The sequence below is a fragment of the Solea solea genome, chromosome 14 (assembly GCF_958295425.1).
Source record: "Solea solea chromosome 14, fSolSol10.1, whole genome shotgun sequence".
Lineage (NCBI taxonomy): Eukaryota > Metazoa > Chordata > Actinopteri > Pleuronectiformes > Soleidae > Solea > Solea solea.
The window spans coordinates 3,708,868-3,732,086 of record NC_081147.1 but is presented as its reverse complement, the minus strand read 5'-3'; the positions used below and the strand labels follow the sequence as shown (position 1 = coordinate 3,732,086).

The window sequence follows — 23,219 nt, the reverse complement described above, 5'->3', positions numbered from 1 at the left end:
TGCTCACCTAAAACTGTTGATGTTACATTACATGAGGCCGATCTTGTTGAACAGATGTGTTTCCAGGTATTTACGTAGAGATATCAATGTAAATACTCTGCTTCATTTAACCTCAAGCGCTGCATTTACTGGAATTACGTTGTTTTCCTCAAACAATACTTTAATATTCTTTTTTTGCTCTAATGAAGCTACATGTTTAAACTTACATAGCCTGCATTGAATTCACCGCACCACAATCCAGAGTTATTTTAACGTCTTGAATAAGAAAACTGTGTTGGCTACAGACCCATTTTTTTTGCCTAAGGACCCTTGTGTCTTGCCTAAGGTCCCTAATGTGTCCTTAGGCAAGACACTTAACCCCTTGTTGTTCCTGATAGTCATGCTGGCAGCGTGTTAATGGGTTTAAAAGATGTGTGATGGAAAATGTGCTGTATTAATGTGTGAGTGAATGCAGTGAATGGCAAAAAAACTGCAGTTTTTAAGTGGTCATCCAGGCTCGAAAAGCGCCACATAAATATAAAGACCACAATACTTCTGATACTGCTTTATTTTGAAAACATCTTTTCAAATGAGAGCATGGATGTAGCTTTAGAGTCTGTAGTTAATGCAGGAAAAAAATGAAGAAAACAAACTTGTCGGTTATTATAAGAAAGACAGTATTATACTATACAAAAATCAATGAAAACATGGAATAACATTTAATGCGTTGAATTTTCAAGTTTTAAAAAAAAAAAAAAAATATTAATAATAAGGCACCAGTGACTGTGAAAGCACAAACTAAAAGACACTCAAACAGATGGTTGGACACTAGCAGACAGAATGTGAAGCGAACAAGAGGGAAGTAATAAAAGAAGAGCGATCAATATTATATCAATGTTCCCAGACCCTAAAATCCCTTTTGGTAGAGCATTAACATAATAGCAACCGCTGCTGTTTCTTTCTCCCCCCTCATACTATAACAATTGATTTCACAGTTTATTTAATTAATATATTTCCTTGTTGTAACTGCCAACTCATTCCGCCACATAATCTTTGCACAGTTAGCAGAGAGAAGGCCGAAACAAAAAGGGCGTTAGGGATGAGTGGACATGGTTAGAGGGTGATAAACGATACTTAAAAACACCAAAAAAAATCACAAAATGTGAATTAATCTTGAACATTGGTAATACATTTCTAAAATGTCAATATTTAAGAGAGGAGTCGGGTGTATTTAGTGACAGCACTGCGACTTTTCGCCGGCAATCTTCATTTTTCTTCATGCTTTCACATCTTTCTTCCGCCAAATGTACATCATTTTCAAAAACTGAACTAAAACTAGTTAGAAAATCAGGCGAGATCACACTAAACTCTTTGAAATCTTAAATCTTATACTTTATTAATTATTTCTCTGCATTTGACCCATCCTAGAATTAGGAGCAGTGGGCTGCCACACTGAGTAGCGCCCGGGGAGCAATGGGGGTTGGGTACCTTGCTCAGGGGTACCCCAGCCCTTTTGACCTGGTGAGGACTTCAACCGGCGACCCTCCAGTTACAAGCCAATTGAATTGATAGTTGACAACACCGTGCTTTAGCTTCTGTTATTTAATAAGTGTTGACTCCAGGTATTGACTCTCGTGTTATATTTTACCTGCCATTCATCTGACATGACTCAACATGGTGGACCCATTGAAAAACCCTGTTCACTCCTTGTTTGCCCTTGTGGCTTGATAGACAGCGTTGTAAATAAAATCTCATGCAGGTACAACTGTTCATCGCAAAACAAATTAAATCCCACAAAATGAATGCCACCGCACACTTGAAGGCGTCACACAAACCTTAGCGGAGTGTGCGTTAACGCCTGCTCTTCACACGGCGACAGAGCGACAGAGTGTGTGTAGATGCTCTAAATGAGTTTCACTCTCCGCTGCCTCCCCTGGGCGAAACTCACAAGAACAAAACAATGAAATTAAGATCAAGCCATTAGAAAACAAAAAGAAAGAGTGGAGCGTTTCATCACAGTACATTTGAGAGTTGTCGTTTTTAGCCGCCGAGCTGTGATCACTGTGTGCGCCACGAGGGAATACCAGATGAAAATGGAAAGACAGCACCTCCGCACTCCTCCGTAGTTATTTTCCCATCGCTCTCAAGGACTCTCCCTCCACCGACTCTTCTCTACACACCTGCACTCTTTCTTTTCCCCTCCTTTATTTCTCTCTATCTCTCCGTAGTTGCTCAGGCTGGACACTGAAGTGAGATCCTTGGCTGCTGACAGCTCACCTTTCCTCCCACACACACACACACACAACACACTCAAGGTTGCCTTCCTCAGAGCCCACGCACTGACCATGACTTCATTTTCAAGTCTCCTTTCAAGTCACCAGAGTGCATTTATATAAATACATGCCTTATTAATCTATTCAAAGGGCACATTCATAGTCATCTTCTTGCCATTTAGAGCAGAACACGATTCACTGCTCCTATATGTGACCTATTATCTGAAGTAGATCTAAAAATGTCATCTTTTTTTTTTTAAGCAATAAAATCTGGCTAGTGTCACGACGTAGGTTGTAATACAACAGTTTTTTTTATTATTTAGATGTTATTTTGTTTTTACTGGACATCACATTTCAAAGATGTTGAGTTTGAATTTGAAACGAGATAAAGAGATAAGGCTTGTGGAATCAGTGTTCTTAAAACCCATTTTGTATAGACTGGTATTCTTGTGACTTTTTTTCTTTCTTTTTTTCAGTCAAAGTTATTATTTTGCACCTCAAATTGATTTATTCTAATCTATTATTATTATTACTGGCCGGTGAAGGCACTTTGAAAATTCTGTTTTTAAAAGGTTCTATATAAATACAGTATTTCCCAAATTGTGATCGTGGCTAATTTCAGAATGAAGCAAACAGTCTCGTCTGCTGTGGTGATGCTTTGGAGATGTAACACAATCAACACAATTCAGATTTATAAGAAGGAGACTTTTTATTTATAGTCGTAAAGTAATAGTAATTAGAAGTAATTAGATCAGTTTTTTTTTGGTAACATTCCCAGAATTAGGAGCAGAACCTGCGGCATATATCGTCAGAGATTCCAGGAGCTGTATTCATATTTCATATTACCTCGTTTTTGAGTATACCATAGTTGGAGACACAATCTCCAACATCCATCACCATGGAAAGCATTACATTTCATTACACCACAGCATGAAAAGGCAATGTGATAGACACATTGACCCTTTTACGGCAGGGTTTGAGGGTTGGACCAAAAAGAAAAGATGCAATATTTGGGTGCCCGGACTGGACACTATCCTCAATCCTAGCTGTAGCTTGAGTGGTGGTATTTAACAAAATGAGAGTGAAAAAACAAATGTCTGCCAAGCAGGAGACCACAGTTTAAGACCAAATGTCCGTGTGGTTAAAGGGCGTTGAAGTCATGAAGGAAAGCCATTATATTTTTCATAGCTCTAACCAGGTAGTGTCTAAACCAGGAAATCAACAACCCAATCTCCTCAATTCAGCAAAGGCTGTGTCGTTTATCCAAGATGCAATCCTGCTCTGGGTTGCCAGGCAGATACTAATAAAAAAGGTACCCCCATATTCTTTTTCTCTCTCCTTATATCGCTATAAAACCAGGAGATGTGTGGAAAAACTACCAATTGGAAGCCTAGCGGAGAAAAGGGTAAAAAATTTGGAGTCTACCGTGTAAATCAGGAGTTTTGACAGGTGTGGAAATATGGGTTCCAGGTTTTGACAAGGAAGACAAATGCTATGAAATCTATGCTAAGAAAAAGTTGTCTGGATTAGCATAAACTGATGTATTTCCCTAATCAAGAAGACTAAATCACTTTTAGGTTGCCATTACTTATAGATCCCTGTAATTTACAGTATATTAAAGGCTTTTACAGTGGTTTCCTATAGGAGCAACTGAAGAGAACATATAAACTGACATTTTAAACCCTGAAAACCCATTGTGTCCTTTGCATTTAGCCTCAGATGAATGCTCTCAAGGTATTTGTATCAAATGGCAAAACAGTGTTTAGAAACTGAACTACTGTTCCAAAAAAAAGCCCATAACCTTTCATTTGGTGTTTTAAAAGGACTTAAATATATGCAAGTGCAACTAAGTGGTGACATTTGACTAAGCGCCATGCTGTGTTTTCCCATCAAGCTGTGTAACACGCTCAAAATCACACCAACACCTCAGTAGTCTGTAACACTCTGCCTTTTGTTTATTTCCTTCCCCGGCCCACATTATCTCAAGCTGCCAGAAAACATTTTGGAACTGAAAACGTTCACCTCATATGCATCATATGCAGTGCCACCTGCACAATATATGTACATCCTGTGGTGAAAGTGGGTATGTATTGAAAACGGGGGAACACACACACACACACACACACACTGCCTACTATAGATTATTATGTCAGCACTAATAATTACAGAACAGTTCAGTACCTGCATCACAACTGGTTAATTGTAGATGAAGATAGTTTGACACGTTGTCGAGGTCAGATGGTGGATAGGACATTAATAGAAAAGCCGATGTGTGTGTGTGTGCTTGTGTACTTGAGATTTGGGTAAGTCGGTGCTGGGGTTAAGTGGTTCAGAGTGTGGCAGTCTGGTTGGGGGTGTGTACCCAGAAGTGGAGGCGATGGCGTCGAGTCCATCGGCCCTGGGAGCAGGTACGACGGGGCTGCTGAGCTTTGGTGGGGGGCTTATTGTGCACTTAGTGCACTTACATACGTATTGACTGTTAATGTTACAGAGAACTCATTAAACGACTTGTCGACTCCACTTCAACTTTATTGACAGATAAGTCGATTTGAAAAAAATGACAGTCAACAGACATTGATAAAACAATCAATAACTTGAGAAAATCTGATGGAAACCGTGAGATACAGTTTTTGGGTTTTCTTTTTTTGTGTTTCGGCTGCTCCCTCTCTCGGGGTAACAGTGCTCACCACTCGAATTGAAAATAATGATTTATGCACAAAGGATGCTGCATATGAACGGCCTCTGAAGAAGACCAAAAGAAGTGAATTTTCACACTTGCAAAGGCAAAAAAATGTCTCATACACAAGTCAGCCGGCTGACTTGTGTATGCAAGGACTAGATTCTGCAGTTTATCTTTCCAAGAAAATGTAATTGTGAAGTAAACTCTCCCAGACAGTACAATAGCCTCTCATTTATTGGCTGCATGCACAGATACCAAGTGTGGGTGTGCTTTACTACAGCGAGCAGCAGATGATATCCCTTAAATGCACATTATATTACAGCAGTCATCCTTGCTAGCAGGCATCCAATCCATTGAGCACCAGGATATGAAATTAGTATGTAATATGATTAGGGGAAAGACATAATAGAATTTAATTTGATGGAGTGGGTTCAAGTAAAAAAAAAAAAGAAGAAAGATGGAGAAGGGAAAAAAGAGTGATCCTTTTCTTGTCCTCTCTTTTCTATGCCATGATGGAATCAGGCTTTTCTATTAACACTGAAGTGATGACAGGGATACAATGCTGTGTGTTGGTGCTGAAATTCAACTGAAAGCAGGAGATAAGAGCTGCAGCCTGCTATACCTACTGCTGCAGCCCTGCTTTGGACTCTAACTCTCTCTCTCTCTTTCTCTCAGATGCTCCTTCTTTCTGTCAAGTCTCAGGTTTGAAAGTGAATTTGTAGGCAAGAGATAAGAGGTTGAGCTTGTTATTTTTTTCCGTCATTCTTAGCCTCTCTCCTGTCTCCCTCTTGCATTCACCTACAATCCTAAACACTCAGTCAGACAGCAACCTTAAGTTACATCCTCTGCTGTTAGTCATTCAGCCTCAGGTTCTCTCGTCTTCTGATTTCTGATACTTTATCCTCTCTTACTGATTTTTACTTCCCTGTGCAAAAGGGAAAAAAGGTGGTTTCAGAGGTGATTCACAAACATTTTGAAGAAAAACACATTTTGGTGCAATAATGGGTTGGAACATCATGAATGACAGTTGTGAATGACTACAATACTGTGGCTACATAACAGTTAAAAGTACCTCAATTAACGCTTGAATTTCTGGTGAAAACAGCTATAAAGTAGTTTGATCAGTTATACAGTTGTACAATGGTTGATTTCACAAATCCTGGATGTGCTGTTCTCACTCTGATGATTTGTCTTTCTTGGTGAGAGGCTCTGCTCTTTGAAATTCTACCCTTCGCCTTATTGGAAGTAAATATCTCAGGATGACATTGTACTTAGAAATCCTCAATAACTATAATAAAGCGAAAGCTTTGTTTCTTTCAAACAGCATGTAGCTCACGCTGGAAGGAAAAACCTCATATTGATTGCAGACACAGAGAAACAGGAGCGGACTCTGTCTGAATAAATGAATCACTGCCAGAGAGCTGTTTTTATCATGGATGTATTGAATAGCTTCCCCAGAATAAATGACTATATCACTTTTTCCCCAAACCTTTGTAACTGCAACCATGAATTCTGCTATTTGCACAAATGCCTCATTCTGCTGTAGTGGAGCCATGGTTGATGCATTTGCATTTGGTTACTCTGTAGACAGTGCAGTGTCAGAAGAGTGTCACTGCTGTCACACTGTTAGTACTAAAAATAAATTATATGAGTGTTGAACCACTATTATATCAGAAAACAGGGCGAATAAGAAGTAAATAACACAACTCGAAAGAAATTTAAGCCATTCTTGAGGATGTTGATTTACAGCAGTGGTTCCCAAAGACTGGATCGGGATCTAAAAATCTCTTATTTTATACACAAACTTTCTTTTGCCAGAATTTATATTATGATTTGGGTCTTGATAATTTGGGACTTGGAACACTGACTTAGAGTATATGTAATAATGCATGCAGCATGATAGCAATTTGCAATAGGGCTACTGTTTTCTTTAAGCTTCTCCCTCTTTAGGGTCACCACAATAGACGATCAGCATATTTGTCCCCATGGAAAATGGCCGGATGGGGCGGAATGGTCAGACAAAAAGACTAATATTTGCAAAATATTTGCAATCTGAAAATGGAATACAGTTGTTTTTGACACATAATTGAGGTATTTGTGAACATTGCAAGTGACAAAAAGATTTTAAAATAATATAATGTGGGATTTCTGTATCCCTGGTTCCTTCCATATGTTTAGTTTTAAACACTGTCCTGTGTCTCAGCCAAGTTCTTCCTGGTTCTGGTTCAGTTAGAACTCATCTATTCATTGTTGATAATGTCCTGTCATTATTTGCTTGAGCCAAGAATCAGAGACAGCACCAGGACTTGAATAACACTGACTTAAAACAGCTCAGATTACTTTACTCTTGATGAATGGATGATGAGGGAAATGAGTGTTGGGGAAATAATTTGGTGTAAGCCTGCCATAAAATTGTTATAGTTGAGAAAACAGGGACATTAAAACAACAAAACATCCAACAGCCTCTCAAATGACCACTTTGAACAAAGAGATTATGATGATGAGGAGGAGGAAGAGACCAAATATCCTTCTTAATATGGTGGTATTGGGTGATTCTGCAAAACATAAAAAACATAATGTTTTTAATTGCATTTCCCTGTCTGTAAATGGCAGCCATGATTAGGGTGATTATGATGAAGGCTATAAGCAACTAAAACACATGGTTATGGTTACAGTTCGTAAAAACAAGGTCTGTGGCAGGATGCACACCCTGTTCTCCTGCATGGAAGTCTGAATCGTTAACTGCCCATCATCCTGACATGTAGATCACTCCTTTCTACCTCTAAACAGGGAATCAATGGGTTCCTGGGTATAGCTGACTCATATTTTCTGTTCTCTCTTCTGTCTCAGGACTGTGTACAGATTGTGTTGAATTACAGCTTTCACACTGCCCTCTAAGATTTGATGCTTGAGGCAGGACAAGATTATTAGAAGACAAAGTTTGGTGACAGCATGTGACTTCTAGCAGAGCTTTGGTCAAATTTACCCTGAGCAGAAACCAGCGTGATTGAAAAGACTTGTCACTGGTTGTGCAGGGTCTTTGACCCACAGGTTGGAATGCAGAGCTTTTACAACAAAATACAATGTGTCACTGTGCAAATTATTATCAACCTCAGTGTATGTGCCTCAAAGGAGCTTAAGGCAACAGCCTGACAGTCAGTAGCCTAAGTATGTTTACATGACATTACAAATAACTACATTTGGGGAGATCAACTGAAACCAAACTTTTAAAATATATGTATACATGTTAAGTCCAAACAACATTGTACTAAATAGAATTTCGCGAAACCTATTAACACACACAGATAATGCGACTGGGAGTAGAATTATTACTGCATGTAATAACATGCCACAGTTCCAACCCTCGGATAATACCCTGAAATAATAGAGGAAGTTGATACACAGAAGAATAAGATAGATGTCAAAAAATTATTATTTTATTTATTTTGACGAAGAGACAAAATAGTTACACACACAGTGTAATCTCCAATTTTTCTTTAGTTTAACAATGTTGAGCTATACAGTTTGAATGAGTTTGTAGTTTGTTGTAATTCATTATTTCCACCAACAGGGTGCGCATTAGTCACTCACAAGCGCTCCTCACGGTCACAGTTCCTTTATTTTTTGCCCGGCTAGCAGTGTTGCCAGATTGGGCGGTTTTCCGCCCAATTGGGCTTCTTTTGTTTACGTCAGGCGGGGAAAAAATACATTGGGCGGGTGAATAAAATTTGGGCTGCTTTTGTCCACATTTGGCGGGTTTTTTAATATTGTAAAAACAGCTCTCTCTCTCTCTCTCTCTCTCTCTCTCTCTCTCTCTCAAATAAATAAATAAATAAATAGTTTAAATAAATAAATAATTGAGGTAGTTGTGGGCTATTCAATCGGCATGGCAACGTACCGGTCCGTGACGTCAGTTCAGCACTGTAGCCGCGCTAAATATGAAGCGGGTGACCTAGCTAAGCAGCAGCATCATGCCGTCAGCTGTTATTATTACTCATCTGGGCCTGGCGCTAGGATGCCAGAGGTTCATCTTGCAATTTGTGTAGCCAATGGTTGATTTACTGCGCTCTTGTTGGTTGCATTAAACCTGTTAATCTATCATTTATGTGTGGCTATTTGATGCTATATGAAGCTCTGGATGTCTATGTGTTATGATTTTACGGGTTTACACGAGTGTCTGGCAACTTCGTGGTTTGGGCTGGTTTTTATTGGATTGGGCGGGTTCTACGATGTGATTGGGCTGGAAACTGTCAATCTGATCTGGCAACACTGCCGGCTAGTCAGTTTTTTCCTCCACTGACACTAATGAGAACAGATAAGCTACGGCTAAGAGAGAGCAAGCTAATGTTGATAATTAGATGAGTGGAGTGGATAAAAACCTTATTTGGTTATGGTTCTTAAAGGTATCTGCACCTATGAGATGGTTTTTAGGTTGCCCGACATCGCCGCTTTATCGTGTTTTGTCGAGAGAAAACTCTGGTGAGTAGTAATCATTAGCGCTTAGCATAGCATGCTAGCAGCTGTCGACATGAATATATCATTATGTGTCGTTATGCTTCTGGTTCCCGAGAAAATGTTTAAAACCAACCGGAGGTATATAACGGTGTGTTGAATTGGAGAATGTGGTTAATTTTGTATTTCTGTGTGGATAATTGTCTGTGCTAATCAAACTAGTGCTATGTGTTAGCAATTGACCTATTGCTATACTATGTGTTACTGATATATATGACCTGTGCTATTGCTATATGCTTGCTAATGCTACAAAGCTAAACAAGTTGGTTTTGTGAGCTAAAACACACGCAGTTTTGTGCATTTGAGTTATTAAGGGACAGTAGTCATTCTCAAACATGATTGATATGTGATTTAATTCATAATTTGTGTGCATTATGCGGTGGTAAAAGTTAAGAATTTCATACACACTGTTTTGTGTGTGGGGGCTGTTTAAAAATTAATTTTATAGCTGCATATGATACATTGTCAATGTGAATGGTTCACGTTCATTGATTTAAGTTTAAAAAGAGAGGGTTAATACAGTTGATTTAGATAAATGTTTAAAAAGATAAATAATAGATCTAAAGGAAAACAACGGCTGCTCTATGCAGGTTTTTTTTTTTTTTTTTTGTGTATGAATCGATTCTGATGGCGAGCTAGAGCCCGGACCGGAGGAATGTGGACCAGAACAGAAGAAGCTTCTTCGAGCATCTGGAGAAAGCACATCTATCACATCATACAGATAAGAAACAAAATCACACTACACGATACTACTACAATTACACAACCATACATTACAGGGACTAACACACTGATTTTGGACGTACTGTGGACACTGACTTATCTGGACGGTTGGGCCCATTTTTCCTATTTTATCATGCACTTTGAACAGCATTACTTCTTCATTAATGTTGTCTTTTTTTATTTTGTTGTTTACATCTGAGGTTGTTTATTGGTACATTTGTTTGATATATGGGAAAATATAAATTCAGTCATAGCTGTTTACTATTTTATATTTTTTGTTGAAACTGAAGAGTGGCTTCCTGCCAATGAAGAATATTTGTGTTACTCTTTTTTCTAACTGTTGTCTGTGTCATGTATATCCTCCATGTAGGGCTGTAAGGTCCCAGTCGACTGGTCGATTTATGAGTCGATACGTTCTGGTTCAACTCAAATTCTGATAAGTCGACTTGTGTTAATTTCATACAGTCTATGGTTAATTTGATTTCATCTGGAGGAATGTACCAAGTGCTAATGGGGGTGTTTTCAGAGCACCCCTGTTCCACCGGTAACAGCGTGCCTTCAGAGAACACCCCCCTTGTTAGATTAAAGAACATCCAGTGGTTTTATTTAATTTTGAGCATTTCATTTTAGGCAACGGTAAGTCAGTCATCTAACATCCATTTCAAAGACATCTGCAGTGTGGCAGCATTTTACAAAAATAGGTGGCGATAAAAAAGTCAAATGCAACGTTTGCCAGCAACAGTTTGCAAATCGCAGCTCGAGTACATGGCATATCATAATATAAACGGTAAGCTAACTTGTCTTCGTTATGTTGCTCTGTCCGTTTTGATTACATGAACATATCAGAATTGGCATATTTCAATGTTTTAGTCTAATAATCATTGATTCGTTTTATAGCTGCAGGTGCACTCGCTCTTTTGTTTAATTCAGTGCCTCATGTGAGCTGTTTTCTGCATTTAGAGCTAACACTGTAGCCTTCAGTGTCAAATTGATTGTGAAGAATTACATTTGATTTATCCTTAATTTGCTTTACCACTTACTTTTTCTCATCAAGTCCAGTCAAAGTTCATTTATGCAGCACATTTTAAACAACCACAGTTAACAAAAGTGCTGAACAGGCTTAAAATACATGATAAAAGAAAATGATATACCATACGGACGAATAGATTATTCAAAAGTTAACACCACAAACAAAAGAGGATACATTTAGGAGAGATTGGTGTTCCAAGCATATCTGATATTGTTCCAAATACCAACAGGAGTACTTACACTTAATCTCACAGTTGGAGATCTTTTTCTGCCAGTAATTTAAAGTTTGTAAACCACATACTCTCACACCAGTCATAATCAGCACTTTTAGCTCATGGGGACACATGAGCTGCTGGTCCACTGCTGCCTCAAGTTGTCAACGCAAACACCGAAGTCACAAAAACACATTGGAAGTTAGTGTGTCATGAATCGTTGCTTTTCTCAATGGACTTTGTTACCATGAGTTTATAGTTTTTAATGAATTAGAAACTTTTATTTGAAAAAGGTTATGTAACATGACAAAAAACTGGCATATATTTTATTAGACGAGTGGCTAAAATATGTTTGTTTTCTTTTATTGTGTTCCTGCTGGCAGCTTTGTTTTCTGTGAGTGTGAATGTCCATGTTGAATGGTGCGCTCGCCCGTTATTGCTGATACTGTCAGTTTCATACAAACACTTAAAAAAACCTCTGAGCTATCACTTTAATTGGCTCCGTCAGCAAATAATTAAAGAAACAACTGCTGTAATACATATTTTCTTGCCTCCTGTGTTTCCCAAACTGTCTTTTTGGAAACGCATTTTGCAAAGATAACCAGCTATACTTATTCAAATCACAATATAAATCATGACAAGAGCAACTTTGTGTGCAATGGTTGGTAATTTACATAAAATTAATTTTTAGTATGTAATTTAAAACCAATACAATAAAATTTGGGAGATTCTGCAAATTTGTTTGGGGAACATTAGTGGGTCCAGACTCAGTGTTTGAGAACCACTGGTGTACAGTACATGACAGATTGATTGATTTAGTTTTTATGTATAAAAGATATGCCCAGCCCAAACAGACTTCAAAAACACCACTATTTAAAGATACAGAGCAGTGTGTCAGTGTAGGATGTACAGTATATTACAAATGAACAAATAAACCCTCCTGACATTTTTTACCAATTTGAATCCCTGCCAGATTAAGGTACCCCTGCACAAGGTACCCAAACTGTGTGTGTGTGTGTGTATATGTTGCTTAGCCTTCACCATAATCACTCTTAATCATTTCTGCCATTTCCAGACACAGTAAAATGCAATTAAAAAAATTGTGATTGAATGTCATTTGAGTTTTAATCACACAATACCATATGGAGCATGATATTTGCCCTCATCATTATCATCTCTTTGTTCAAATGTGGTCATTTCAGAGGCTGTGGGATGTTTTATTGTTTCAATGTCACTTTCATAGTCAGGAAAATTTCAGACAATTAAGAATAAAATCACAACATAATTGATGTGGCTTGCTTCCTTCATCTGCATCCTTCAGAATAAGGTGGTCATCCAAGCTGTTTCTTTTTCCAGTCTTGGCATTGTCTTTTGTATTTGGCTCAAGAAAATAGTGACAGGATATTATCAACAATGAATAGATGAGCTCTAACCAACCAGGAAGCAGACAAAAACTGCACAGGACAATGTATAAACTGAAACGTGGAGATAAGTTATGTATAATAATATTATATTATATTATATATCACATTAAATGCATAGTTTCATTTAGTATTTGCCTGTTTGCCTGCATATCTGATTTTGTTTTGTATTAAGGTTTGTTGTCCATCAGTGTTATGCTGTACATTTGTGAAACTGTTCACTACTAGGATTTTGTATTGATGTAGGCAGTAATGTATTGTCACTTCCTGTTTTCTACTGGTGTTATGCTGTGTGTTTCTTCTGTTCTCTCTGACTGAAAATAATTTATGAAATATGAACACACGGTTTTCAGAGGGAAATATGATGTATAATGAGCCAGAGAAATAGTCTGATGACCCAGCAGATACACAATGTCCAGTTAGTGTCATGAGGTGCACAGCACAGGTCTCTTTTTGTGTTTATGAATGCACCTGAAGCCCAAGCCTCTGTGCTACTAACCCAATGTTTTCACAACTACACTATTCATTTTAATGGGGGCCTGAAGCCAAATTTCACTGATTATGTGATCTTAATAGGGCCCTTAACTTATATACCACAGGTTATTTTATTCACCCCTGATTTCTATAATTATATTGTTATGATTAGCTTGCTGTTGGCTGACAAAAGTACATTTAGCTTCTTTACATTTTGTGCAAACTTTGTACCACTGTCAATTTGTGTGTGAGTGAGGGTGGTGTGTGTGGGGACACGCAGGGGGTGGAGGCCCTGGCTCATAATCCGTCCTAGGTTGTGAGTGATATATAATATAGTGTGCAGCATTTGTCCTCAAGGGGATCATAAGGTTAACAGCCATAACCAACATCATGAAGACTGATCACAGGAAGTCCTACGACATCCCTGAGGTCTTTAAACACACACACCCACACCCACTCCTTCCTACACTGCAGATCAATCCATCAAAATGGTGCCACATTTCTCGCATGGCCACAATGCTGCAGGTGACAAATGCCACTATAACAGATTTGGGACACTGATGATCAAAAAAAGTAGCGGTTAAGGGTCATGAGGAACAGCAAATAAGAATTTATCTGGTGTTCAGTTCAATTACAAAGTTGACGTGGGTATTACAGTTCATTATACTGTGTTGATAGAATACTGTAAGATGTAGCTGATATTTTGAAGATATGCTGGTATGACTAGTCTCACATGCTCTATCTCACACGTTTCAGGATTATTTTATTTATTTATTTTTGGGAAATGTTCCAAGAATACACAGAATATTTTTGTCCAACTGTCTTCGCCAGTCGTTTTATCCTATAATATAATTTACAGGATATTTACTTGTCCCACCAGAATTAAAACTAAAACTTTACTTTTTCTTCAACAGAAAATCCTTATCCTTCCATCCAGCTAAATATCTATATACTGTATATATATATATATACACAAACAGTATATATATTTACTATGCTATTGATTTGTGGAAATATTTGGTTGCATGTCAGCTTTATGTGCTGTACAGATACAGACAGGAAAAAACAGAATGTCTCTATATTGGAAGATCTCCTAGAAGATGTATTGCTTTAAATAATTTGCAACAATCAGTTTGAAAGGGCTTTGCAAAACAATGAATTTAGGTGCCTTCACCTCTATTTCTCCACCCTGTTGCATATTCAACCACAGAACAGATGTAAGAACATTCCCATCTTCTTCTCCCAAATTATTGTTTAAACAGCCTTCTAGTAACATGTTTTTGCTTGTTTGTTTGTTTGTTTTAAACAGTGTTCATTTCTGTTTTATCTATTCTGCATCATATAAAGTCATGCTACTTTAGCTGTCGGCACTCTACCAACAGTAATGCCTGGGTTACAGAAGAAAAAGCCAGAATGTGATGATTGTGATCCACCATCAGAGTGATAAAAGGTGCCATAAGGTTAAGCAGTTGACGTTGACCCACAGTGCTTTATGTCCAGACACATATTGGTCTCCCCTTATTTTCATCCATTCTGTGTTGACAAAGGCATAAATGTCCCTAACAATAGAAGGGAAAAGGATTTCCTGGAGAGTGGAAACCATGACAACACAGTAAAGTAATTAAATTCTGATGTGCTTTTCAGTGAAGTGAGGAATGTATATTACTGCAAAAAACAATTCATGTTGTTTTCTGTTTCAAGCACATCATAACTAAATAATGTTTGCATTTGTTACCAGCCCCAGAAAACACCCTTGATGCTCCTTTCATTCTGTGCGTTTACAGTGCAGGGCAGATAACGGAATACTTTGACATCTGAATAAACCATTGATTTGTATGAACTGTATTTCATTGGCATCTGTAGCAGAATAATATGATTAAGTTCCTAATTTGATTCCAAATATGTTAAGAAAACACAAAATAAATCAAGGAAACTTCTGCAGCAAAAAAATAAGGATTGGAAAGGGAGGAAAAAGGGGGAAAAGGCTGGATCAGCCCACAGCTCATCTAAGTCTTATCCATCGCTCCTTGCTGAGGTTATTTGCATCTCCTCCTCTGAATCTTTTGCTCTTTGGTGAAGCTCAATATTTTATTTTATTTCCTATTTATTTCCAATCCTAACAGATTGAAGGACCTTAGTCAATGACAAACATAGAGGGATTAAATCACACAAGTGCAAAAGCATGAATGCACAATGAAAATGCATTGTCAGGCTGTTGGACAACAGGCTGTTGTCCCCACGTGCCTCAAAGCCACCACCATCATCCTGGTCCCAAAAAAGTCGTCTCCCTCCAGCTACAGCGACTACCGTCCGATCGCACTCACTCCCATCCTCATGAAGTGCTTCGAGCGGCTAGTCATGGAGCCCATCAAGTCAACCCTCCCCCCACCCTAGACCCCTTCCAGTTTGCATATTGGTCAAACCGCTCGACCGATGATGCCATCTCCGCTGCCCTCCACTCAGCCCTCACCCACCTCGAGACTAAAGACTCCTACGTTAGAATGCTGTTCATTGACTTCAGCCCAGCGCAATTTGTTTAGTTCTGGTTTTCTGCCTTCAGGTAAGTGCCACACATGAAGATCCATGTCCACGGGCCTAACTGTGATTAAGCATGTTAATACCTTTCAGGAAATATGTGAAGATGGCGCCCGAATAGTCTGTGAACTGTGAACGCTAAGGTATATCTGAACCCATCTTTTGTTCTATAGGTCCAGCCAAATCTGTATGTACAAGTTCAAGTACACCCCTTGCTCGTTCATCTGGCTCTCTGTTCCTTCTCTGAGCAAATTTACCCCTGATGCATACTTCACATTTCATTTTAGACTTCTCAGTTTTACCTTTAATTTTCATTCCCTCTGTGACACTTTCCAGGTTTAATACATCATCATAGTTACAGTGACCAAGAATTTCATGCCATGTTTGAATGTCATAGCAGCCATTACACTCATCAACATCATCTGTAACTGTTCAGGTAAAACAGTCTGTCATATATGTGAATGTCAATTGTCGTACCATTTTTGTGAATGAGTCTGTTCTGACCTTCTTTGAAGATGACTGTCGCTTCTTGGGCAGTTGCTGCCTTGACCGAGAAAATGTCCTGGGAAAACGATGGGACGTACAACGCCTCCATCAGCATCATGTCCACTATTTGGCCTTTGGTGTCTCTCAGGTAAACCTTGGCAGTGCCCTTCGTTACGGCGATGTCGCTGGTCCTCACTCTGTCAGCCAACTCCAAGATATGGCTCTGTGGCTTGAAATGTGTATCAATGTCCTTGAATTTCGCAATGTCCGTGACAATGTGCCTCGTGGCTCCCTAGTCAACCATGAGGCCTTTCTCTTTCACTCCACTGACCGGGGCGTCCTCCACCATGAATGCGAATGTGTGGTCCTCTTCATCCACCGCTGGCTTTACCTTGTCTCGCAGTCTCCGCCTACGGTTTGGATCTTTATGCGTGGAACTCTTACAGAAACTACACCATTGTCTCTCGTCTCTGTGCCCGCCACTGGCTTTAATGCACTCCAGGGCTTTGTGACCTTTCTGGCCCCAGCTATAACAAGTAAGTTTCATGTTAAAGTTTTCTCTTCATCAAAGTTTACTTTCATCACGCTGCCATCAGTTGAGCAAGCAGTAGGAAACTTGTGTGCTCTCATAGCTCCTCAGCGTTGTCTTAAATTTGGCGAAGTGTAACTTGTCATCACTCTGTGTAATGTAAACAGAGAATGGTCTGAAGGCGTTTGGCAGGCACTTTAAAATCATTGCAGTCAGTAAGCCATCACTTAAAGTCTCTCAAACAGTGATAGCAGTCTCTGCACGAATGATTTAGTCTGTGACGTGGCTTCCCCTTACCAGCGTAATGGTCTCTCAGAATCTATAGCGCCCTTCTGCCATCATCCACCACGTCTCTCATTACAAGGGACAGGCTTTTGTCATCCAACAGTTGAATCAATTCAGCATATGCCTCTTCATTTCTTTTAGCGTCATCTTCTGCATCAGCATCATCCTCGTCGAGAGGGTCACCCAGTATGGTGCTTTTTAAGTTGAGCAGACGCAGTGCCAGAAATTTCGTCTCCCACAACTCATAATTCCCTTCATCTCCGTCGAAACATAAACGGTTCCATCGGCTTCCAAACTCCTGTCTGGGCCCATAATAGTTGACACTGCCATTGTAATAAAGACTTGAAAAACAGATGGCTCTACATAACGGAGGAATAATGAATAAACAGACACACAGTCTTGAGTTCATCTGACTGGCATGCTTCAACTCACCAGAGCAAGCTGCAGTCCCTTTATTTGTAATTTGCAGCACCTGTGTGTAACTCCTCCCATTTCAGCAATCAATGTAAGAACAAACAAAACTCAACATTGACAGGTGATTTAAGGGTCCATCAAATACCCTCCACACTGTCTTCACCAGAGTCAGTACTTCTCTCAGACTACATAGAGGAAGCACAGATCATTGCCTTAGCAGAGGATGGTTTCGATCCATCGACCTCTGGGTTATGGGCCCAGCACGCTTCCGCTGCGCCACTCTGCTCCTGATTGCTATGACAAAGGAGAAGAACAGACAGACAAACTCTTCTTAGTTAGGTCTAAAAGGCACCAATTTGCCAAAGTCAAAGCACTCCCAGCTTGAGGATCATGTGTACACATTGAGTTATATGTGCAGAAGTCTCTTGGTGCGGTAAGATACATAGTCTCTGACATGAAGGCTTTCAAACGACTAATGTCCAATGGCAGTGGTGGGATTTGAACCCACACCTCCTAAGAGACTGGAGCCTTAATCCAGCGCCTTGGACCCCTCGGCCACACTACCTATAGAAGCCTGTCACTCTTGAGTTTTTTTTTCCAAGATTTCGCAAATCAGTATGACGTCGTCAAGTAAGATGCTTCACTGAAAAGTCAGACCAATGACATTCACAGGAAGAAGAATGTTTACCTTGAAGAGGTATTTCACTCTGCTGTTTGCCCAAAACTTATAAAGACAAAGGAGAAACCGCAAGGCTTAACCACCATCACTTGTGTTGTGTATATGGACTGGTGATTTAAGGGTCCATCAAAAACCCTCCACACTGTCTTCACCAGAGTCAGTACTACTCTCAGACTACATAGAGGAAGCACAGATCATTGCCTTAGCAGAGGATGGTTTCGATCCATCGACCCCTGGGTTATGGGCCCAGCACGCTTCCGCTGCGCCACTCTGCTCCTGATTGCTATGTCAAAGGAGAAGAACAGACAGACAAACTCTTCTTAGTTAGGTCTAAAAGGCACCAGTTTGCCAAAGTCAAAACACTCCCAGCTTGAGGATCATGTGTACACATTGAGTTATATGTGCAGAAGTCTCTTGGTGCTGTAAAATACATAGTCTCTGACATGAAGGCTTTCAAACGACTAATGTCCAATGGCAGTGGTGGGATTTGAACCCACGCCTCCTAAGAGACTGGAGCCTTAATCCAGCGCCTTGGACTGCTCGGCCACACTACCTATAGAAGCCTGTCACTCTTGAGTTTTTTTTCCAAGATTTCGCAAATCAGTATGACGTCATCAAGGAAGATGCTTCACCGAAAAGTCAGACCAATGACATTCACAGGAAGAAGAATGTTTACCTTGAAGAAGTATTTCACTCTGCTGTTTGCCCAAAACTTATAAAGACAAAGGAGAAACCCAAAGGCTTAACCACCATCACTTGTGTTGAGTATATGGACTGGTGATTTAATGGTCCATCAAATGGTCCATCAAATACCCTCCACACTGTCTTCACCAGAGTCAGTACTTCTCTCACACTACATAGAGGAAGCACAGATCATTGCCTTAGCAGAGGATGGTTTCGATCCATCGACCTCTGGGTTATGGGCCCAGCACGCTTCCGCTGCGCCACTCTGCTCCTGACTACTATGACAAAGGAGAAAACAGACAGACAAACTCTTCTTCGGTAGGTCTAAAAGGGACCAATTTGCCAAAGTCAAAGCACTTCCAGCTTGAGGATCATGTGTACACGTTGAGTTATATGTGCAGAAGTCTCTTGGTGCGGTAAGATACATAGTCTCTGACATGAAGGCTTTCAAACGACTAATGTCCAATGGCAGTGGTGGGATTCGAACCCACGCCTCCTAAGAGACTGGAGCCTTAATCAAGCGCCTTGGACCCCGCGGCCACACTACCTATAGAAGCCTGTCACTCTTGAGTTTTTTTTCCCAAGATTTCGCAAATCAGTATGACGTCGTCAAGTAAGATGCTTCACTGAAAAGTCAGACCAATGACATTCACAGGAAGAAGAATGTTTACCTTGAAGAAGTATTTCACTCTGCTGTTTGCCCAAAACTTATAAAGACAAAGGAGAAACCGCAAGGCTTAACCACCATCACTTGTGTTGTGTATATGGACTGGTGATTTAATGGTCCATCAAATACCATCAAATGGTCCATCAAATACCCTCCACACTGTCTTCACCAGAGTCAGTACTTCTCTCAGATTACATAGAGGAGGCACAGATCATTGCCTTAGCAGAGGATGGTTTCGATCCATCGACCTCTGGGTTATGGGCCCAGCACGCTTCCGCTGCGCCACTCTGCTCCTGATTACTATAACGAAGGAGAACAACAGACAGACAAACTGTTCTTAGGTAGGTCTAAAAGGGACCAGTTTGCCAAAGTCAAAAAGACTTGTGTACACATTGAGTTATATGTGCAGAAGTCTATTGGTCCGGTAAGATACATAGTCTCTGACATGAAGGCTTTCAAACGACAAATGTCCAATGGCAGTGGTGGGATTTGAACCCACGCCTCCTAAGAGACTGGAGCCTTAATCCAGCGCCTTGGACCGCTCGGCCACACTACCTATAGAAGCCTGTCACTCTTTAGTTTTTTTTTCCAAGATTTCGCAAATCAGTTTGACGTCGTCAAGTAAGATGCTTCACTGAAAAGTCAGACCAATGACATTCACAGGAAGAAGAATGTTTACCTTGAAGAAGTATTTCACTCTGCTGTTTGCCCAAAACTTATAAAGAAAAAGGAGAAACCGCAAGGCTTAACCACCATCACTTGTTTTGTGTACATGGACTGGTGACTGAAGGATTCATCCAATAGCCTCCCGAGCGTCTTCACCAGAGTCAGGACTTCTCTCAGACTACAGAGAGGAAGCACAGATCATTGCCTTAGCAGAGGATGGTTTCGATCCATCGACCTCTGGGTTATGGGCCCAGCACGCTTCCACTGCGCCACTCTGCTCCTGATCACTATGACAAAGGAGAACAACAGACAGACAAACTGTTCTTAGGTAGGTCTAAAAGGGACCAGTTTGCCAAAGTCAAAAAGACTTGTGTACACATTGAGTTATATGTGCAGAAGTCTATTGGTCCGGTAAGATACATAGTCTCTGACATGAAGGCTTTCAAACGACAAATGTCCAATGGCAGTGGTGGGATTTGAACCCACGCCTCCTAAGAGACTGGAGCCTTAATCCAGCGCCTTGGACCGCTCGGCCACACCACCTATAGAAGCCTGTCACTCTTTAGTTTTTTTTTCCAAGATTTCGCAAATCAGTTTGACGTCGTCAAGTAAGATGCTTCACTGAAAAGTCAGACCAATGACATTCACAGGAAGAAGAATGTTTACCTTGAAGAAGTATTTCACTCTGCTGTTTGCCCAAAACTTATAAAGAAAAAGGAGAAACCGCAAGGCTTAAGCACCATCACTTGTTTTGTGTACATGGACTGGTGACTGAAGGTTCATCCAATAGCCTCCCCAGCGTCTTCACCAGAGTCAGGACTTCTCTCAGACTACAGAGAGGAAGCACAGATCATTGCCTTAGCAGAGGATGGTTTCGATCCATCGACCTCTGGGTTATGGGCCCAGCACGCTTCCGCTGCGCCACTCTGCTCCTGATCACTATGACAAAGGAGAACAACAGACAGACAAACTGTTCTTAGGTAGGTCTAATAGGGACCAGTTTGCCAAAGTCAAAAAGACTTGTGTACACATTGAGTTATATGTGCAGAAGTCTATTGGTCCGGTAAGATACATAGTCTCTGACATGAAGGCTTTCAAACGACAAATGTCCAATGGCAGTGGTGGGATTTGAACCCACGCCTCCTAAGAGACTGGAGCCTTAATCCAGCGCCTTGGACCGCTCGGCCACACTACCTATAGAAGCCTGTCACTCTTTAGTTTTTTTTTCCAAGATTTCGCAAATCAGTTTGACGTCGTCAAGTAAGATGCTTCACTGAAAAGTCAGACCAATGACATTCACAGGAAGAAGAATGTTTACCTTGAAGAAGTATTTCACTCTGCTGTTTGCCCAAAACTTATAAAGAAAAAGGAGAAACCGCAAGGCTTAACCACCATCACTTGTTTTGTGTAGATGGACTGGTGACTGAAGGTTCATCCAATAGACTCCCCAGCGTCTTCACCAGAGTCAGGACTTCTCTCAGACTACAGAGAGGAAGCACAGATCATTGCCTTAGCAGAGGATGGTTTCGATCCATCGACCTCTGGGTTATGGGCCCAGCACGCTTCCGCTGCGCCACTCTGATCCTGATCACTATGACAAAGGAGAACAACAGACAGACAAACTGTTCTTAGGTAGGTCTAAAAGGGACCAGTTTGCCAAAGTCAAAAAGACTTGTGTACACATTGAGTTATATGTGCAGAAGTCTATTGGTCCGGTAAGATATATAGTCTCTGACATGAAGGCTTTCAAACGACAAATGTCCAATGGCAGTGGTGGGATTTGAACCCACGCCTCCTAAGAGACTGGAGCCTTAATCCAGCGCCTTGGACCGCTCGGCCACACTACCTATAGAAGCCTGTCACTCTTTAGTTTTTTTTTCCAAGATTCACAAATCAGTATGACGTCGTCAAGTAAGATGCTTCACTGAAAAGTCAGACCAATGACATTCACAGGAAGAAGAATGTTTACCTCGAAGAAGTATTTCACTCTGCTGTTTGCCCAAAACTTATAAAGAAGAAGGAGAATCCGCAAGGCTTAACCACCACCTCTTGTTTTGTGTACATGGACTGGTGACTGAAGGTTCATCCAATAGCCTCCCCAGCGTCTTCACCAGAGTCAGGACTTCTCTCAGACTACAGAGAGGAAGCACAGATCATTGCCTTAGCAGAGGATGGTTTCGATCCATCGACCTCTGGGTTATGGGCCCAGCACGCTTCCGCTGCGCCACTCTGCTCCTGATCACTATGACAAAGGAGAACAACAGACAGACAAACTGTTCTTAGGTAGGTCTAAAAGGGACCAGTTTGCCAAAGTCAAAACACTCCCAGCTTGAGGATCATGTGTACACATTGAGTTATATGTGCAGAAGTCTATTGGTCCGGTAAGATACATAGTCTCTGACATGAAGGCTTTCAAACGACTAACGTCCAATGGCAGTGGTGGGATTTGAACCCACGCCTCCTAAGAGACTGGAGCCTTAATCCAGCGCCTTGGACCCCTCGGCCACACTACCTACAGACGCCTGTCACTCTTGAGTTTTTTTTGTCCAAGTTTCACAAATCAGTATGACGTCGTCAAGTAAGATGCTTCACTGAAAAGTCAGACCAATGACATTCACAGGAAGAAGAATGTTTACCTCGAAGAAGTATTTCACTCTGCTGTTTGCCCAAAACTTATAAAGAAAAAGGAGAAACCGCAAGGCTTAACCACCATCACTTGTTTTGTGTACATGGACTGGTGACTGAAGGATTCGTCCAATAGCCTCCCCAGCGTCTTCACCAGAGTCAGTACTTCTCTCAGACTACATAGAGGAAGCACAGATCATTGCCTTAGCAGAGGATGGTTTCGATCCATCGACCTCTGGGTTATGGGCCCAGCACGCTTCCGCGGCGCCACTCTGCTCCTGATCACTATGACAAAGGAGAACAACAGACAGACAAACTGTTCTTAGGTAGGTCTAAAAGGGACCAG

The 23,219-nt window shown here is 40.6% G+C and overlaps 13 non-coding genes across 13 annotated transcripts; all 13 read right to left on the bottom strand.

Annotated features, from left to right (window-relative positions):
* Positions 1-17,766: 17,766 nt before the first annotated feature.
* On the bottom strand, positions 17,767-17,838 carry trnam-cau (transfer RNA methionine (anticodon CAU)). Its single transcript has one exon. It is a non-coding gene; the product is annotated as a tRNA-Met (tRNA).
* A 197-nt stretch (positions 17,839-18,035) lies between these two features.
* trnal-aag (transfer RNA leucine (anticodon AAG)) lies at positions 18,036-18,117 on the bottom strand. The gene has a single exon. It is a non-coding gene; the product is annotated as a tRNA-Leu (tRNA).
* Positions 18,118-18,703: 586 nt separating this feature from the next.
* Positions 18,704-18,785, bottom strand: trnal-aag (transfer RNA leucine (anticodon AAG)). Its single transcript has one exon. It is a non-coding gene; the product is annotated as a tRNA-Leu (tRNA).
* A 328-nt stretch (positions 18,786-19,113) lies between these two features.
* Positions 19,114-19,185, bottom strand: trnam-cau (transfer RNA methionine (anticodon CAU)). Its single transcript has one exon. It is a non-coding gene; the product is annotated as a tRNA-Met (tRNA).
* A 617-nt stretch (positions 19,186-19,802) lies between these two features.
* trnam-cau (transfer RNA methionine (anticodon CAU)) lies at positions 19,803-19,874 on the bottom strand. Its single transcript has one exon. It is a non-coding gene; the product is annotated as a tRNA-Met (tRNA).
* Positions 19,875-20,056: 182 nt separating this feature from the next.
* trnal-aag (transfer RNA leucine (anticodon AAG)) lies at positions 20,057-20,138 on the bottom strand. The gene has a single exon. It is a non-coding gene; the product is annotated as a tRNA-Leu (tRNA).
* A 317-nt stretch (positions 20,139-20,455) lies between these two features.
* trnam-cau (transfer RNA methionine (anticodon CAU)) lies at positions 20,456-20,527 on the bottom strand. Its single transcript has one exon. It is a non-coding gene; the product is annotated as a tRNA-Met (tRNA).
* A 182-nt stretch (positions 20,528-20,709) lies between these two features.
* On the bottom strand, positions 20,710-20,791 carry trnal-aag (transfer RNA leucine (anticodon AAG)). The gene has a single exon. It is a non-coding gene; the product is annotated as a tRNA-Leu (tRNA).
* Positions 20,792-21,107: 316 nt separating this feature from the next.
* trnam-cau (transfer RNA methionine (anticodon CAU)) lies at positions 21,108-21,179 on the bottom strand. Its single transcript has one exon. It is a non-coding gene; the product is annotated as a tRNA-Met (tRNA).
* Positions 21,180-21,361: 182 nt separating this feature from the next.
* Positions 21,362-21,443, bottom strand: trnal-aag (transfer RNA leucine (anticodon AAG)). The gene has a single exon. It is a non-coding gene; the product is annotated as a tRNA-Leu (tRNA).
* Positions 21,444-22,013: 570 nt separating this feature from the next.
* trnal-aag (transfer RNA leucine (anticodon AAG)) lies at positions 22,014-22,095 on the bottom strand. The gene has a single exon. It is a non-coding gene; the product is annotated as a tRNA-Leu (tRNA).
* Positions 22,096-22,410: 315 nt separating this feature from the next.
* On the bottom strand, positions 22,411-22,482 carry trnam-cau (transfer RNA methionine (anticodon CAU)). The gene has a single exon. It is a non-coding gene; the product is annotated as a tRNA-Met (tRNA).
* Positions 22,483-22,679: 197 nt separating this feature from the next.
* Positions 22,680-22,761, bottom strand: trnal-aag (transfer RNA leucine (anticodon AAG)). The gene has a single exon. It is a non-coding gene; the product is annotated as a tRNA-Leu (tRNA).
* Between the last annotated feature and the right edge of the window lie 458 nt (positions 22,762-23,219).